Below are 14,139 nucleotides of genomic sequence, written 5' to 3' on the forward strand. Positions count from 1 at the left end.
TAAATTAACTTAGTTATAAATAAATAATATCTTGTTTACAAAATAAATTGATAACTTAATAAATAAAAATTTGCTCATAAAAAATAATCCACTTTACCTCTTTTGGGATAAAAAGAAACTTTTTTCTCTTAAAATTGAACTGTGGCATTGAACATTTGATTTTGATTTGACAGGCATTGAACAAGCATTGAACAGTCTTGAAGCTTGAATGAATCTTTTGCACTCATACTACATTTTAGTGAGAAACATGCGCTTTGTTAGGTTACGGATTTTAGTTATTGATCTGACTCCAAATTGCGATCAACACTTAACACATAAATTGATTGCTATGTCCTAATCCACACACTGGCGCACCTAACAATTTTGCGAGTTCGTTCTGTCAAAGAGAAGACCAGTAGATCAATCAGACCAAATTTACCAATTGTTTATTCCTGACAAAGCGCACTAATACAGGCCTGGGTCCCGGGTCCCTCACACTAAAACTCGTGCGTTTTTGTGACCACCAAAAGACGACACATTCTTCCGGGTTGCCCAGTTTTAAAGAAACACAATATGAATATTAAAGCATGCAAAATATTGTGAGATGATTGGTCGATGGCCATCTCCTCCCCGCGTCGGCGCTATCGCTGAGGTCAGGTGGTTGGAATTTCCCGCGAAGCCCGAGCCACAGAGACGTGCTGCTGTTCTCATTCTTCAACGACCTTGAGGTGATCTCGTCCGGTACTCCCTGTCTGGGCCTATACACAACACTTCCAAGAAAACAAGTTAATGCAGTTTGCCTGCACATTCTTCACCACCCACCAATCCACACGAGCACTCCAATACTAGATATTATATTAATATGATTATAAGTTTAACACAACCTTAAAAATATGTTTGCAAACTGCCGAAAGCACATTTCCCTTTATTCCCTCTCATGACCTCATTTATGAGGTCATCACCCGTTACTTTAGCAAACAGCTACCAGCGCGCTGTCGATCCTTCCTTCCCCCTGCTGCTCATGTTGAGTCACCAGGGCATATTGGCCCATCGGTGGCAACGGGCCAACAGTTTTCTCGATCAACCGGACAGTGAGTGACCTAATACATGGAATACAACAACAATCGCATAAAATCATAATTGTAATAAAAATAGCTACAGCAACAAGCACAGACATGATGAGGCCTTTCCAGCTTCCGAACGTTTTCATCCAATCAGACCAAATATCGGTGTGTACGCCTGAATGATCTTTCATCTTTTTGTTCAGTGTCCTTAGTCCTTCCAACGCCCTGGTCAGTCGGCCTCCTGGTGCCGTGTTGTTTGGGATGAAAGTACAACATGCATCACCAAACATTCCACACACACCATGTTCCTTAGCCAATAGCATGTCCAACGCAATTCTATTTTGGAACGCCATTAACGACGTTGCAACCAATTGTTCATGAACTGCGGCAAATGATTCAGCTGTATAATTACCCAGTCGTTGGACATTGTAATGAACGTAATTAATACGGTCTACATTTTTATTGGGGGTGATCCATAGGAAGATACTTTCGAATCCCGAGGACACTTGATTAACGAGTTTATACTTATCTGGCACACCCCGGGGCACTCCTATAGTGTCAATATATGTTGGATCGTCGTCGCTCAACCACGGGGGCAAAACGTCTCTTTTGGCTCGCTTCAGGAGCCCCGCCAGTGGGGACTCCAGGTTCCAATTGAGATTCTGTATTTCAATGGGGACAACCACCACAGGCATTATCAACGACACGAGGGCACAGATACCTGATGCATTCTTCGGCAAGCGATCCTATAATTTGTCATCTCCACACCACAACCAGATGTCACTGGTCTTCCTCTGCTCCTTCCATCACTGCTGGGTGAATTTTGGCATGTCCTGTTAAAGCTTGAAAGCAAGTGAATTTGGAAAAAAACTTTGTATATCACAATTACAAATTGAAACCTACTCACCCATTTCTATTTTACCACTCCCCCCTTTTGACACATTCACCCAATGTGTCATTACGTATCAAAAGGAACCTGCAAAGCGTCCCCTCTCATCACCACACTCATTGTAGCCAGGCCCGCGGAACCTCTAGTTACCATCTGGGCCCCGGGACCATCACCCCAAGTCCTTAAAACTTGACTGTCCACCACACACACTCGGCAACACAAACAAAAATCATCGCACTCCTGTCAGTGAGCTTATAGCCCGGCTGACAGCGGACATTTGTACACACAAAAACAGACAGTCATAAAATGAATCCTGGCGCCCGCGGATCATGTCCTGAAAACCACGTCATCAACAAGTTCATCATAAAAACCAAAAGGGCAAGGGTTAACATATTCTTGTAAATCCAACACAAACTTTCCACGAATGCAATCGACAACCTGCAAGAATGAAAACAAGTTACGCAAGCAACACGCAATCCGCTCCTTGGCTGGTGGCTGATGCTGCAAAAAAAAAAAATCAAGTCACACAAAAAAACAAAGCAGAGCGTGCTATTGTCGCAAACACGTTCAAGCGTCAAACAATTGGTCACTGTCCACCTAGTCCGTCACCCCGTCGGGTGAGCTCAAAGTCGTCACACGTCAAATCGTCCAAAGTCTTGCTGTTCGATACTAGTTCTGTCTTGTCTGACCATATCACTGAAATGGGCCTTCTCCATCACACCGTTTTGTTGTCGATGGTGCCCCTGATTGATCATTGAGCCATGGTTCCGGTCAGAACTCATCACTTACCAGTTCCAGACCCTCCAGTCTGTACCACCCCTTCAGGTGAGAGGAATTTTATCCTCAATTGCAAACACATCACCCCAACTTCAGACCTCTCTGGCCAATCATACTGCGCACACACAGTCATAGATGATCACATGCGCACGCACCCATCCACACACTCGCAGACACACACATCCGTCTCTATCACTCAGCTCTCCTCCCACACTAAGCAAAGTTAGTGTGCAGGCAAACATTGACTCCTAATAGTAACTCTTCACATTTGGACATACTTGTCAACATGACCTATTGTAAAATCGCCAATTCAATTTTCCATAAACTCGCCCCTCAGATTCATCGCAAATTGTCATATATGTCTATCTGGGGGGAGACGACTGTGGGACCCGCGTGTCAGGGGAGCCTCCATAACCTCAGATTGCTCCTACAAACTCGATCTCTATTAATTATCCTAATTAAATTCAATAAAGATGGGTCCGACTATTCCCTCTGGATTTTTACATCATCATTTGGCTCTCCCCCTTTTTCCTGTTGTCTAGCTCAAATATGTTTCTCAGTCTGCTTCTCTTCATTGCCCCTCTTGGCGAGTCTAACTCGCCCCTTTTTCTCTTCCTAAAAATCCTGCCTGTCACACCATCCAGCACCTCTCCCTGGAATGGGCAGTTTTTAATAAAATTACGTCATTGCTGTCCAGATCTTCTATCCTCAATCTCCCTTGCTGTCAATCCCTGTTAAAATGCCAAAATGCCCCTGTTCCTCTTGACCGAATCCACTTTAGTCCAAATGTCCTATTCTAAAATGTATCTAACTCGACTTCTACTTCTTAAGCCTGACGAGCCAAAATATCAGATCTCGCTCTATTTTCTTACCGTTTTAGCCTATTTGTTTTATCCAAATCTGTTCAATCTCTGACTATGATGATTTTCTCTGTAGCAATCATTACTCAATTTTTTATCAAATCTCCTCAGTTCTGTCAAACTCAGTGCACAATGCAGCTCCTGTCCACCTTGACCCAAGCTCCACCCAGTTTGGTAACGCCACAGCAAGGAGTGCGATTTGGCCGTCGGACACTTCCAACACCCCTGCGTCCCAGAGGCCACACAGAGTGCCTTCCATGCCTTGGTCCGCCTCTTTCGGCCAACGATATTGAGGCTGTTTGATAGGCTGCGTCTCATCCATTTGGAGATCAATAGGGGCCACCGAATGACAAAACCCGACATCAAATGAACCCTGGGACCACAGTGTGTCGGGCAAGGCCGCCAGCATTACTTCAGCGTCCTCATGATCAGTTAACTCCCTACCGTGTGTGCGGGACACCAACATCATCTCCAGCAATCCTGTGTCTGCCATGGGTTGTTTAATTTGGTATGCATTCTGAGACTCAGACCAGTACAAATTAGGAATGTGAGTTTTCCGCCAATCGGTCTGTTGCAACAACTGCTTGACCATTGAGCCCAATTGTCTGGCCTCGTGTCCTGGGGCAAGAGCCAGCGAAATGTGTGGCACCCCTTTCTCTGTCATTTTGAACCACTGCATTTGTTCATATGTCAATTCAGTTGCCGCTGCGACTCCCTCTTTACCAATCAAAATGCACGATGAAGTTAAATCCCACATGTGCCCTTCAATTTCTTCAAACAAATCCCGATATACATCATCACTTTTTTGGTCATAATATAGAGTGCAATGCAAAGGATCAACAGGTGGGTGGTATGGCGCCAGTGAGCAGATCCAGGGCTTCCACAGTAGGTAGGTCGAGAACACACCGCCACCAGCAGGGGTCTCTGGCTCCAGCCTGGCCCAGTAGATGGTTGCAGTTTCTGCTTCTGCCGGTAGGGGCGCCATCAGCCACTGACCATGTTGTTGTAGCTGCTGTGAGCACTGGATGCTGACGCCATCTGGAAATTGAATAATCACTCCCTCTGGCCCACACAGAATTCTGGCTTGAACGGCTGACAGCAAGTCCCTTCCCATCAAATTGATCGGAGTGTCTGTGGAATGGATGTATTTGTACCACAGTCTACACCCTGTCCGGGTGATCACAGTTTCAAGTGGTTTGGTAAAAGGCAGAGTACGTGGTTGTCCCGAGAAGCCGACTAAGGTTTTTGTTTTCTTTGTCAGTGAGGATACAGGAAGGGCAGTGTTTATTGATGAATAAGTTGCTCCTGTGTCCACCAGCATCTTCACAGGTTTTTCCTTCCACTGTCACATGAAGCATTGGCTCCGCCGGGCCACTGCTTTCCTGGCTCCCCGGGCAGCCCTATTCAAATTGTCCACACCAGAGATCATCATGTTGGTAGTACTGACCTCCGTGCGTTTGTGGGCGGGTGGCTCCGCGCGGTCGATACTGTGGGCATTCTTTTGCCCAGTGGTCGGTTTCGTCGCAGATGAAACATGCGTTGGGCGAATGGGGTTTGTATGCTGCCCTCCCCGGGTAAGCAGGTGCACTCCCTCCCCGGCCTCTGTATCCGCCCCGGAACTGGCCCCTTCCGCGCCCCACCACCTGAAGAGCCTGTGACATTTGCATTTCCTTTTTCTGTGATTTAGACTGTTTAGCTTCACCATGCATTTTTGCCAACTGTAATTTCAACAACTGTTTAGATAATGCGTCTGTCTCGTTTTCAACTTTAGCTTGTGACTCAGTGAACATTCTGCAGTGATGCAAAAGATGACGTTTAAATCGTTCTTCGGCACAAACCAGAATGTCAGGATCTGACATTAGCTGCTTCTTCACATCTGGCGGAAGTCCATCCAGCAGCGCCGTTCGGAAGAGCACCTCTGCCTCGTGCGTGAGAGCCGGATGGCGACCTGTGGTTTCAATCCAACTCTCCACACGTTACATAATGTTGTGCAGGTGACATTTTCACATCATAAGGAAACATAGTGGGGGCCAGATCGGTGGGTTGTGGGAAAGTCAATTTAATGTTTTCAAACAGGGGCGCTGCTACTTGTGGCAAGGGCACCTCCCTCCCCAGTCTCGCTGTGCCTGCTGCTTCCTCAATTGCCTGCAATTGCACTAGGGAGCATGCTCCTGCCAACATCTGGCGCATGTCACCGAGTGTACAGCTCTACCCACTCATCAGAGCCAAAAATGTGTTCAGCCACACCTTGCCTCCTCTGTGAAGTGGGGGCATCTTTTCCATCATCGCGGTCACATCACGAAGCACCATGGGCTCGTAGTGCTGACCGCCCGATGTGGTCACCAGCGGGCACATCAATTAATTTTTCTGCACCTCGGCCTGTGTCATCTGTCCCTGACCACTCCGCAAATTATATTTTCTCCGTCTCTCTCTCTCTCTCTCTCTCTCTCTCTCTCTCTGTTGCCCATTTTAACATCTGCGCTTCCTGTCTACGCTGCTCATCGGCTTGATCAATTTTCTTTTTTAGCTCCTCATTCTCGGCAGTAAGTCTATGCCAGCTTTCTCCTTTCGTCACATTGGACGGTTGAAGGCTCGGACCGGGGGTGGAGGTGTCCACGCGGGATGTGTCCCCCTCCCGGGCCCGTCGCCTCTCTTTATTTACTGCTTGTTCAATCAACTGTACAATACTCTGATCCGCCCTTTCGCCTTCGCCCTCGACATCCACTACCATCCTGCCACCCAACGTCACCACCGGAGCCATTACTCCGGGGTCGCCGTACGGCGGCGGTCCAACATAGCTCACTCCAAGTGTCGGGGCACTCGGGTGTGTCACATCATGCAAAGATGGATAAATGCCCTTGTATTCATTTCTTTCCTTGTCTATTTTCACCGCTTTCTCTACCCTTCTTTCTCATGCTCTTGTTAGCCTGCAATTGTCCAAATCAAAAATGTTATTTTCTTTTAACTGTCTTTCTTTTGAACCTCTAAATCGCTCGTGTTGCTAACCTAACCTAACCTTAAAGAAAGGACAAACAGGTTACTCCCAATAGCTCCTCATTATTTACGAGTTAGCCCCCCTTTCTTGAACATTCTCTGATCCATGCCGTCTTCCTCCTCACACGCCTGCACCCACACAGGGTGTGCACATAAACGCACACACCGAGCGCGCACACAACCGCTCAGTCTCACCGCTTCAAACATTCACTGAGAAACTCACACTGTCCCTGCCCCGCCCGGGCTATAGCACCCCCCGTGCGAGGGGGGGTCGCGGCATCAATGTTGACTGGCTACAGGCTGGCCATTTCCTGCAACAATCATGATGCCGGCCCACCGCCCGCACAGCCCAGACCCGCGACTACGCGCGAGTGCAGGCACGCTCATCAGTCTCAACCTCTCAAAGGGCAGGCCAACTTTGCTGTTGCGCCCTTCATTATGTTCACATTCGACATCTTTCAATGTCTTCTACACAACATTTGTTGTCTCTTATTCTCATCCTATCAAGCTACCGTTCTAGTAACTTTCTGTCACACACCTTATTTTCTCTACTGCCACACCTTGCTCATCTTAGTTTCTCTAACCAACTTAAACACACCATTGTCCACTTCTCAATTTCCCTATTATCGCTCAAAAGCCTCCTAAACATTCTCCATTACAGATTTCTTCCATAGAACACACATCTCACTCACACACACTCATATACACACCCACTCATGAGGATCCTCTGCGCGCACACACACTCTCCCCCCAATTTGGTTCATTTTGGATGTTTTAGCGGTCTGATCTCTCACAGGAGGAACTGTTACCACCGGATATTTTTTGAGGAGGCCTCACTTCCCCTCGGGGATCTCTTTATTAACCCCAGCTATTTGAATACGATCGTCACCGCACCCTTGTCCGCCACGACGAAGCACTAGGTCCCTGACCTATCCGTAGTACGCATAAGTCCCTGACTTTACCGTACACGTTACACACGTAAGTTCCAAACTTATTCACCGTATGTATCTTAACTTCATGCACACCTTATTTGATCTGAACGACAGTCTCCTCTTAAAATTCCTCTTTCAATTTGCAGCATTTCGACTTATAGTAACAGGTATTCTGCTTACCTTATCGGTGATGAGCTCAGGGTTGAGGAGACGTCGTACCAGCTCAACGTTGTGCGCTTATTCCAAACGGTTCGCCGACCGGGAGACAGTGTCCCTGACACTGTCCGGTGTCTTGGCTAAAGACCACGAGTTGTCAATTACCCTTCTCTTGACATCACGTCGGGGTCACCAAGAAATTGTTAGGTTACGGATTTTAGTTATTGATCTGACTCCAAATTGCGATCAACACTTAACACATAAATTGCTATGTCCTAATCCACACACTGGCGCACCTAACAATTTTGCGAGTTCGTTCTGTCAAAGAGAAGACCAGTAGATCAATCAGACCAAATTTACCAATTGTTTATTCCTGACAAAGCACACTAATACAGGCCTGGGTCCCGGGTCCCTCACACTAAAACTCGTGCGTTTTTGTGACCACCAAAAGACGACACATTCTTCCGGGTTGCCCAGTTTTAAAGAAACACAATATGAATATTAAAGCATGCAAAATATTGTGAGATGATTGGTCGATGGCCATCTCCTCCCCGCGTCGGCGCTATCGCTGAGGTCAGGTGGTTGGAATTTCCCGCGAAGCCCGAGCCACATAGACGTGCTGTTGTTCTCATTCTTCAACGACCTTGAGGTGATCTCGTCCGGTACTCCCTGTCTGGGCCTATACACAACACTTCCAAGAAAACAAGTTCATGCAGTTTGCCTGCACATTCTTCACCACCCACCAATCCACACGAGCACTCCAATACTAGATATTATATTAATGATTATAAGTTTAACACAACCTTAAAAATATGTTTGCAAACTGCCGAAAGCACATTTCCCTTTAGCTTGTACCTCACTTTGTCATCCTTGATGGCAGGGAGGCAACTGCTGTGATCAAGTTCTTCTACAGGCTCAGTCTGTTTCTTTGCTTTGTTTTGATCACAGTCATTGCCGAGAAGGAGGTCTCACATAAATATGTGGAGGCAAAGGGCAGCAGCTGCTACAAAGCTTTCTGTCCCAGCTCAGGGTGCTCCTGCCTCACGCACCCAAAACTGTGTGAGAGTGGATGTGCCAAACTTCATCTGCAGGCCACGGTCAGATGCCACTTCCATCAGTTTTTCCTGGTGAGTGACAGGAAGCTTGCTTCTCTTTGCTTCAGACAAGAGAAATGGGTTTCTCACCCAATCCAGCTGTGCAGACTTCTCCTCCATGTCAGCAAAGTAGCAATGAAAGCCCTTTATCAAGTTAGCCAAATGTCCCACTATGACTAACTTCACTGGAGCTGTCTCCACATCTTCATCAGAGAGAAAAGCATCCACCTGAGGAAAGCAGGTGAAATCCTCCTGACCACATGCCCTTGTCCACAGCTCTGTTTTCTTCAGGAAACCACCCACCTTGTCATACAGGTTCAGGATGCTGGTGTCCTTGCCCTGCAGAGACACATTCGGTTCGTTCAGTTTGCTGAATATATCTGCCAGATGGCAAAGCTTTGCAAGCCAGTCCGTATTCTCGAACAAGGTGGCATGGGGAGATCCGTGCTCCGTCAGAAAGGTGTGCACTTCAGCTCGTAACTCCAACAGCCTGTTGAGTATCTTCTCTCGAGAGAGCCAGCACACTTCTGTATGCAGGAGGAGTTGCGTGTGTTCAGCTCCCATGTTTTCACAGAGGCGGCGGAACAAACGTGCATTAAGCGGCCTTGACTTGATGAAGTTGATCACTGTGATGCTGACGTTCAAAACATCATGCAGCACGGGGCTCATTTTCTTGGACGCTAACGCTTCCCTGTGAATCACACAGTGAGTCCACTTAATGTCGGGATTTTCCTTTTTAATCCGCGCAATGAGCCCTTTCGCACTGCCCGTCATCGATGCAGCCGCATCTGTACAGACGCTGCTGCAGGATTTCCAGCTGATACCATTTTCAGAGAAAAATGCGTGAACGACATTAAAAATGTCCTCTCCGGTTGTTCTCCCCTCCAGACTTTTGCAGAAAAGTATGTGTTCACAAATGTCAGTCTCAACGTATCTCACAAAAGCAACAAGCTGTGCATTTCCACTGACATCTGTGGATTCATCCAGCTGGAGTGAAAAAGAGTCGCCAGGTTTTCCCACAACTTGTTCGACAATGTCTGCACCCATTCTGTCTATTCTGCGGCAAACGGTGTCATTAGACAAAGGCACAGTTTTTATGTATCCGCAGATTTTTTTGTCTAGCGTAGTTTCGGCCAATACAGCAGTGGCGGGGAGCAGCAGCGCTTCAGCTATGGTGAACGTTTTTTTGGCTTTAGCTACGATCAAAGAAACCGCATAAGAAGCCTTCAGGGGGTTTGGCTGATGTAGTGGAGGCTTTTCGCATTGTGTCTTGGGATGACTTGAAGTCAGAAAGTTTCCTCCTGAAGAACTCCGATGGCTTACCAACACGGCATCCGTGTTTTGTGGTGAGATGCCGCTGGAGATGTGCCGGCTTCATGCTAGCGTTGGCAAATTTCTCCCCCGCGAAAAAAGCACAGCGCTTTGGGTGGGTTACAACTTGTGGACGTAAATCCCATCAAACAATAGTCTTCCATGTACTGTCGGTACTTCGTCGGCTCTGGTTTTGCCTTCATTTTTACTTGTTTCTCCGTGTTTTCAACAGCAGCATCGCTGCTGCGCTTTAGCCACATCTCCACGTTACAGTGCGTCATCAAGGCAACCGCAGGTGACTGCTATTGGTTTGTGGAGAGTCCGTTTATTAATCGGGCTTACTGGTTTTTTTTTTGTTTGTTTTTTAAATACCGGTATATATTTTTGTAAAATCTCACGTACCCCCTGGAGTACTGAAGGAATGGGGTCAAAATACAAAAAGTCCTGCCTAGCTACAAAAACAGATGTGCTCAAACCTCAATGAATAAAGTACATAAGCAGACAAGTATATTCACATATTAAATCAATAAAAGAAACATTTTAAGCATATAATTATACCTACACACCAAATCAATAAAGAAGACATAACTAGACATTTTTGATAAGTGGTAATGAGAAAGGGTTTTATAGACTTTATGATTTGATATATATTTCTGAGCACTTTGAAATAACAAATGTTTTTTGATATATTGCCTGAATAGCTTAATGACCCTTAAGGAACTGTTTAATGCATGCCTGATGTTTTTCTCTAAATCATGGACACGGCCAGAGTCGTCTTGACCGTTCAGTACTTGATTGTATCTTATGTTTTGACTAATGCTAGACGCCAGTTTTTGATTACTACTGAACAGAGGGAAATATTTTGCCTAACAAAGAAAAGATACAGGTGGAAGCATGATTAAACTAAGAATATAATGACGTAAGCAAAGACATGACGTATCAAAAGAACAAACTTTACATAGTCAGGGAACAGCAATAGATTAATGATGTCACAGCCAAAAGCTAACATAATTTCGTACAAAATGACAAAATTGAAAGAATGAGGTACGACAGTGTATGTCCAAGATTGGAGAAGAATGTTCACAGGAAGGTCACGTGGAGATAAAACCAGCTGGTGCCAGAGGGAGCCAGCCAAGGACTCGGCCAAAGATGATCGCCAAGGCCGAAAGACGGGATGGAAGACAACAGCCCCCACACACACCGAATCGCCCATAACCAGCACCCACTCCCATGGCGAACTTGCCCTACCCCAAAGACTCATCACCCATCAATCTCGGCCCACAATGTGCTACTGAATATAAGCTGATCAAAGAACCTTGAACATTGCCTTTTCTGAATGGAGACTTTCTGCTCTTGAAGGGCCCAGCGCTGTATTGTACTTTCCTGAAAACAGAGCTTTCTAAACAAGAATTGTGATTGAACTCAACCAACCTGTGTAAGTCTAATTTCTGCTTCAGTGTCTTAGCATTTTCCTAAATCTGAAGAAATCGTTTGACGCAGTGAGTAAATTGGATAACAGGTAATTGGCAATGGCTTTTGCTGTGAGGCGCAGATAGCGCGCTCCCTAAATTGTGGACAAAATCCAACAGTACCTCCACGTACCCCCAGGGGTACACGTACCCCCATTTGAGAACCACTGCTCTAGACCCTGCAGACATTTTCTTGGCCTTCGGTGTCACTAAAAGACTAGCGTTTTGCGAACGAATGTTACGCAGCAGCATTTTGTACTAACTGTAGACTTTTGATGCTGGATATAGGAAGACCAGAGAATAATGCATTACAGTAGTCCAGGCGCGACGTGATAAACGTATGTATAATAGTTTTCGCATCACCGGTCGAGAGGATCGGACAAATCTTAGCAATATTACGAAGGTGAAAAAAACGAAATTCTGGTTATATTCTTAATGTGCTTTTGAAAGGAAAGCATTTGGTCAAATATTACCCCGAGATTACTTACAGTATCGCTCTGAGTGATAGTACGGTTATCTATAGTTATGGTGGTTTCCTTAAATAGTGTTGATAACGAGCTGGACCAATTATCAACATCTCAGTTTTATCTGGGTTAAGATGAAGGAAGTTGAGAGACATCCATTGCTTGATCTCCGCAAGGCACGCCCCAATATTACAACAGTCCCGCGGATCTGTCATTGATAACGGCATATATAATTGGGTCTCATCCGCTTAACATTGAAAACTAATATTATATTTACGTATTATGTCCCACAACAGAATCATATAAATATTGAATAGAATTGGTCCGAGTACCGATCCTTGTGGGACACCACACCTAACATTATAGAGCTCAGAGGACGTATTGCCATGGACCACTCGGTGTGTCCTGTCTGATAGATAGGAATAGAACCAGCCTAGTGCTGACCCTGAAATACCAACACAACTTTTAAGACGCTCTAATAAAATATCGAAGTCTACAGTGTCGAAGGCAGCACTAAGATGGAGTAGTAACAATACCGATGAAGTGTTTGAATCCATAGCTATGAGGAGATCATTAGTCATTTTAGCAAGTGCTGTCTCAATGGAATGATTAGCGCTAAAACCAGACTGAAAAGATTCATATCGATTAATGGCGACCATGTAATCAATAAGCTGCGGTGCTACTACTTTTTCAAGAAGTTTTGCTATGAATGGGAGGTTTGAAACTGGCCTATAATTACTGAGACAGTCCGGGTCAAGATTTGGTCATTTAAGTAGCGGTTTAATGATAGAGGTTTTAAAGGCTGTTGGCACTATCCCAGAGGAGACAGACAGATTAATTATACTTAAGACGGATGGTCCTAAAATTTGAAATAATTCTTTAAATAGTTTGGCTGGAAGCGCCTCGAGTAAACATGTTGTTTGTTTAGCCGCACTAACCAATTGTGTAAGTCTTTCAAGGGACACGCTTTTAAAATTTGAGAGGGTTATTGCATGATCGTCAGCGCCGGTAATCAGCGGTCTCGACTGAGCGATTGGAATGGACATCTTGATCTCATCCCTCATGGATTCAATCTTTTGAGCGAAAAATTTCATGAACTCGTCAGCTGAGTGGAAGGAGCTATCGGGGGTCGGCTGGCGTAGTGTTAAGCTTTGCCACTGTATCAAATAGGTATTTAGGATTGTTTCTATTGAGATTAATGACCTGCGAAAAATAACGAGTTTTTGCTAAGATAAGCGCATCTTTATATTTCAGGAGGCTGTCACGCCATGCCTGATGGAAAACCTAAAGTTTGGTTAAACACCATTTGCGCTCATGCTTTCTACATAATTGCTTAAGTGTACGTGTTTCATCTGTGAACCACGGAGGAGGCAATCTACGGCGAGTTTTCAGATGTAGCGGCACCACAGAGTCGATCGCATTTAACAATGTCGCATTGAATTCATTTGTAAGATTATCAATAGAGCCGATATATGCGGGAAATATGGCAGTTGCCAGCGACAGTAACTCAGATAGCACAGTTGCAGTCATGGAGTTAATATTACGGCTGGTATAATTCTGATTGCTCTCTTGCCATTGACAAAGAACTAAAATTTCAAATTTTATTAAGTACTGTATTTTTTGGACTATAAATCGCTGTTTTTTTTCATAGTTTGGGTGGGGGGGCGACTTACACTGAGGAGCGACTTATATGTGAATTTTTTGCTGATGACACAAATATCTTTTGTGAGGGAAAGAACTTACATCAACTAATGAAGACTGTCTCTGATGAGCTTGCCAAGCTAAAACTGTGGTTTGACACAAATAAATTATCTCTTAACATAAAGAAAACCAATTTTATGATTTTTGGGAAACGAAAAATCCCAGAAGACAACTATTGAAGTATTGTGCGATAACACCAGATTAGATAGAGTTTATGAAAACTCCTTTCTGGGAGTAATAATTGACCACAGTCTCAGCTGGAAACGCAAGTAAAACGCATCTGTTCAAAATTGGCAAAGACCATGGGTATACTTTGTAAAGTCAGACGCTTATTGAACCAGAAAACAATGTACAATTTAGACTGCTCGCTGTTTCTTCCTTACATGTCCTACAGTGTTGAGGTATGGGGTAATACCTACAAAACCACCCTAAAGACGGTATGCATAATG

At 45.2% G+C, this 14,139-nt stretch overlaps 1 long non-coding RNA gene across 1 annotated transcript; it reads right to left on the reverse strand.

Annotated features, from left to right (window-relative positions):
* Positions 1-408: 408 nt before the first annotated feature.
* LOC125990050 (uncharacterized) lies at positions 409-10,369 on the reverse strand. Its single transcript, XR_011085996.1, has 2 exons — positions 5,408-10,369; positions 409-5,221 (listed from the first exon to the last, which is right to left on the reverse strand). It is a non-coding gene; the product is annotated as an uncharacterized lncRNA (long non-coding RNA).
* Between the last annotated feature and the right edge of the window lie 3,770 nt (positions 10,370-14,139).

Source organism: Syngnathus scovelli, chromosome 20, assembly GCF_024217435.2.
Source record: "Syngnathus scovelli strain Florida chromosome 20, RoL_Ssco_1.2, whole genome shotgun sequence".
NCBI lineage: Eukaryota > Metazoa > Chordata > Actinopteri > Syngnathiformes > Syngnathidae > Syngnathus > Syngnathus scovelli.